Source organism: Piliocolobus tephrosceles, chromosome 17, assembly GCF_002776525.5.
Source record: "Piliocolobus tephrosceles isolate RC106 chromosome 17, ASM277652v3, whole genome shotgun sequence".
Classification (NCBI taxonomy): Eukaryota; Metazoa; Chordata; class Mammalia; order Primates; family Cercopithecidae; genus Piliocolobus; species Piliocolobus tephrosceles.
In genome coordinates this window covers 4,072,266-4,077,322 of record NC_045450.1, presented here as the reverse complement: position 1 = coordinate 4,077,322, position 5,057 = coordinate 4,072,266, and the positions used below count along the sequence as shown (strand labels likewise).

The 5,057-nt window shown below is 42.9% G+C and overlaps 1 protein-coding gene across 2 annotated transcripts in view; it reads left to right on the top strand.

The window, feature by feature from the left end:
- ADCY9 (adenylate cyclase 9) overlaps positions 1-5,057 on the top strand; it is a 170,187-nt gene that overhangs the window by 33,166 nt on the left and 131,964 nt on the right. The window lies entirely within an intron of this gene.

Sequence of the window (5,057 nt, the reverse complement as noted above, 5' to 3'; positions counted from 1 at the left end):
TGATTATCCGTTCCTCAGTTGATGGACATTTGGGTCGTGTCACTTTTTGGCTGTGATGAATAGTGTTTCTATGAGCGTTGGCAGACACGGTTTCCTGTGGACATATGTTTTCATTTCTCTTGGGTATGTACCTTGGAGTGGAATTGCTGGGTCACGTGGTACCTCTATGTTTAACTTTCTGAGGAACATCCAGAGTGTGTTTCTAAGTGGCTGTGCGATTTTCTCTTCCCACCAGAGCGTGTGCGGGCCCTGATTTCCCCACGTCTCCACACACAGTTGTTGCTGTTTGTCTTTTTGATTATAGCCACACTACTGGAAAGACACTTTTGTATCAAACACAAACAGAAAACTTATGTATTGGTGATTTTTCTAAAAAAAAAAAAAAGACTTTACGTTTTGATAAAATAAGCATGTTGTATTGGTTAAGATGGTTTTTGTTGTGAGTTAATGAACACCTAACTAAAATTACCTGAAACATACAAACAAAAAAATGAATTTACTGTCTCCCATAACAAGAGGTACGGCAGTTCCGGGGTTGGTTAATTCAGAGGTTTGATGACATTTCCAGGACCCCGGGTGCTTTTCATCTTTGCTCTCTGCTGTCCTTGCCATGTGGGAGATGTCTTCCCTTGTGGCACAAGGTGGCTGCAGCCATTCCAAATGGCACAGTGACATCTAGTAAAGAAGAGGGCCTTTTCCAATCCTGCATGTCTTATTTTACTAGCATGGAAACTTCCCAGACGTCCCCAAGTAGACATCTCTCAGCTGCCTTTGGCCGAGGCGGGGCCATGTGCCACATCCTCCTCAGTCACTGGAAAGGGGAGGGAAGCCCCATTGGGGTGTACTTACCCTGCTCCATCTGCTTACTGCGGGTGGGCTGTCTGTGCGCATGCGTGTGTGTGTGGGTGTGCATGCATGGGTGTGCATGTGTGCGCATGCGTGCATGTGTGTGTGCGTGTGTGCATCTCCTTCCTAAGCAGGTAGAAAGGGGATCCCCCAAGCAGAATCAGGCTTCTGCTAGTAAGGAAGATAGGTGTGTGGGAACAGGGAGGACATGAAGAAAGAAAATGATTCTTAGGGATGCAATGCATTAGTGGCTGTGACTTTAGTTAAAACGTGGAATTTTGTTTGTTTGTTTGTTTGTTTTTCTTTTGAGACAGGGTCCTGTTCTGTTGCCCAGGCTGGTGTGCAGTGGCAGTAGTGGCTCACTGTAGCCTTGATCTCCTGGGCTCTAGCGATCCTCCCGCCTTAGCCTCTTGAGTAGCTTGGAATACAGGCGCGTAACACCATGCCTGGCTAATTAAAAAAAAATTTTTTTAATAAGGACAGGATCTTGCTGTGTTGCCCAGGCTGGTCTTGAACTGACCTCAAGTGATAGTCTTGCCTCAGCCTCCCAAAGTGCTGGGATTACGGGTGTGAGCCACTGCCCAACCTTCATGCAGCATTTAAAAAATGAAAATGTAGGTGCTTGTTCTAAGAGAAACTTGTGAAATTGGATCATTAAACCCACTCTGCCTGTGCGTGACTTGCCTTCAGTTCTCCAGCTTGGCCTCAATCCCTTCTTCTTGCGCCTTGGAACCCCCATTCCCACCAGTGACCTCACAAGGCAGTGCCCCTCCGCACCCCTCCCCTCTCCAAGACTGCCCCGCCATCCCCTCTCTCACTCTTACCCACACGCCCCCGCAGACACAGCACCCTCCCCCCACCCCCACCGTCGCACCCTCTCTCGCTCTTACCCACACGCCCCTGCAGACACAGCGCCCTCCACCCCTGCCGCACCCTGGGCTCCCCGCATGTGCTGTGGTGTTGAAGGTGTGGGTGTCAGGATGAAAGGAAGAAATCTAGATTTGATGTGGTGGGAGGTAAAAGCACTCTTGAAGGCTTTCGAGCGGAGCTATGACTGTCAAGATGAATGTGGTTTTAATGTGTGGAAGAGATTTATTCCTTTAATAGTCACCTGTTAAGAGTCTTAGATTTCACTGATGTGTCTTGTTAAGAAACCTTATAACAAACGTATTTCTTAAACTTACATCTGGAGCTCTGCAAAGCGTTAGCTGTTCTGCAGGAATGACAGAGGGTCTCCTGTGTGGCCAGCTCCTCTGGAGTCAGGGAGCCACGGAGCCGCTCCTGGTTCTGAGGATAGTGACAGCATCAGGAGGTGGGGATGGCTTCGTGGTGTGGTGTGAGCAACGTGCAACCTCCTCCCTGCTGTTAAGTGACTAGATTTCCCAAGTGCTGGCTACTGATTAGTTCCAGTGTGTATTCCACGAGAGCAGATGTGTGTGAGGTGCAGGGAACACCCCCTGCAGGAGATGGTTTTCTCCTGCCCCTGTCCCTCCCCAGGCCATGCCATCCACACACAGGAGCACGCCCGTCTTCCTTTCGCATAAAGCACAGACCTAGAAATATTTCTCAGTTTAAAAATAGTGTTTTCCCTACCTCGAGTCAAGGTTCAGTTCTCATCTCTCTAATTTTAGTTCCTTGTTTTTATGAACTTGGAAATGTTTTCCTTAACCAGAAAACAGAGAAAAGCACTCACAGAGACAAGGACAATTTCTTGCTCCATTTCCCTGTAGTGCAGGCATTTCTATGTGAGATTTTCTTTTTTTCTTGAGCAGGTTATTTAAAACCAAAATTTTGAATTAGGGATTTAAAGAAGAGGCAAGGGGGAAAAAGTGCTTTCTCTGGGACTTTGGTTGCCATGTGGAATGTTTTTTGGAGTGTAAAATTGATATTTTACAAAAAAAAAAAAAAAAAAAAACACGTTTCTGGTAGAGGCCTGGAGAACGCTGTCATGGTTCTGAAGGTGTATATATTTTTTATTGTTCCTATCAAACTAATTTTATATAAGACATTAATGAAAAGGTCAAAACACATAATTCTCTGAAGCCTATTAGAAAAATTACTTCTGTTGGGCTGGGAACGGTGGGTCATGCCTGTAATCCCAGAACTTTGGGAGGCTGAGGTGGGAGGATCACTCTTGAGGCCAAGAGTTTGAGACTAGCCTGGCCAACATGGCAAAACCCCATCCCTATAAAAAAAAATTATATATACACATGTGTATATATATGTGTGTGTGTGTGTATATATATATATACACAGACACAAAAATTAGTTGGGCGTGGTGGCACACGCCTGTAGTCTCAGCTACTTGGGAGGCTAAGGCAGGAGAATCACTTGAGCCTGGGAGGTGGAGGTTGCAGTGAGCCGAGATTGAGCCACTGCACTAGAGCCTGGGCAACGGAGCAAGACTGTCTCAGAAAAACGTAAAGAAAAGAGAAATTACCTCTGTCAACTTCTTTAAATTCTTAGGTACAGGTGGTAATTTTTTTCTTTGTTAAAATTGATGTCAAGCCATTTTGTGTTTCAGTTTTCTTTTGCTATTTCTTGGGGATTTTTCTATGCATCTACATAATATAGTAGTGTTTCTTTGAATTAATAGGCTATAGTTTAATCATTTCCTGTTTGAGCTTTTTAGATTGCTTAAAGATTTTTCTTTCCTTTGTAAATATTGCAACGTTAAGGAATTTGTGACTTTTGAAGCTCTCTGTTTAGGCAGATGGCAAAGGAGTGACCATCTTATTTTTATTAATTTTTTATTATAAAAGTAAAACATGCAGCCCGGCGCGGTGGCTCAAGCCTGTAATCCCAGCACTTTGGGAGGCCGAGACGGGCAGATCACGAGGTCAGGAGATCAAGACCATCCTGGCTAACACGGTGAAACCCCGTCTCTACTAAAAAAATACAAAAAACTAGCCAGGCGAGGTGGTGGGTGCCTGTAGTCCCAGCTACTTGGGAGGCTGAGGCAGGAGAATGGCGTAAACCCGGGAGGTGGAGCTTGCAGTGAGCTGAGATCCGGCCAGTGCACTCCAGCCTGGGCGACAGAGCGAGACTCCGTCTCAAAAAAAAAAAAAAAAAGTAAAACATGCTTTTGGTGTTTTAGAAAAGACAGATAAGCAAAAAGAAGATTAAAAAACATTTACCAACTAGAGATAGCCATTTTGAATGTTTCAACATGAGGTTTTTAGACTCTTTCAGTGCATATACAATATATATCAAATATTTATTCAAAATCAAATATATGTCAGTGCATATAAATATATATAGATATAATGGTGTCATATTAAACACACTATCTTATAACCCCTTTTTTTAACCTCATGGATCATGAATACCTTTCCACTTAAATCTGTATATACATCTTTGTTTATTTTATTTTATTTTATCTTATTTTTAAATTTTATTTTAGTTTATTTTTGAGACAGAGTCTTGCTCTGTCACCCAGGCTGGAGTGCAGAGGCGTGATCTCGGCTCACTGCAACCTCTGCCTCCTGGGTTCAAGAGATTCTTGTGCCTCAGACTCCCCAGTAGCTGGGACTACAGGCGTCCACCACCACACTCAGCTACTTTTTGTATTTTTAGTAGAGATGGGGTTTCACCATGTGGGCCAGGATGATCTCCAACTCCTGACCTCAGGTGATCCACCTGCCTCAGCCTTCCAAAGTGCTGGGATTACAGGCATGAGCCACCGTGCCTGGCCAAGTCTGTATGTACATCTGTGTCATCATTTTAAATGACTAATATTTTATTCTGGGGATGTACTATAATTTATTCAGGAAATATCTCTTGCTGGAAATGTAGATTGTTTCCAATTTTGAATCATTGTATATCACTATACCAACCTGTTGATAATCCAGCCATCCCTCAAATCAGGATACATTTTATAATTTAATGGTATGTCATAGTTTAACTGGCAGCACTTTGTGTTGTTTTTTAATAGAACAAAAAGTAATGAAACATCTTATAATCATTAACATTTTAGACTCGATGAAATATAATATTGTCAGTTATAACAGTGTGACGAATGTCCATATTTGCCGTTGTCTTTGTCCACAATAATTAGTAGCGGGGCCAAATCCCTTTTTCATATGTGTGTTGCCCTTTTGTACTTTTTTATGAGTTGCCTGTAAATTGCTTGTCTTTTCCTTATTGATTTGTGAAAGTTCTTTATTTATGTAAGTATCTTTTTTTTTTTTTTTTTTTTTTTTTTTTTTTTT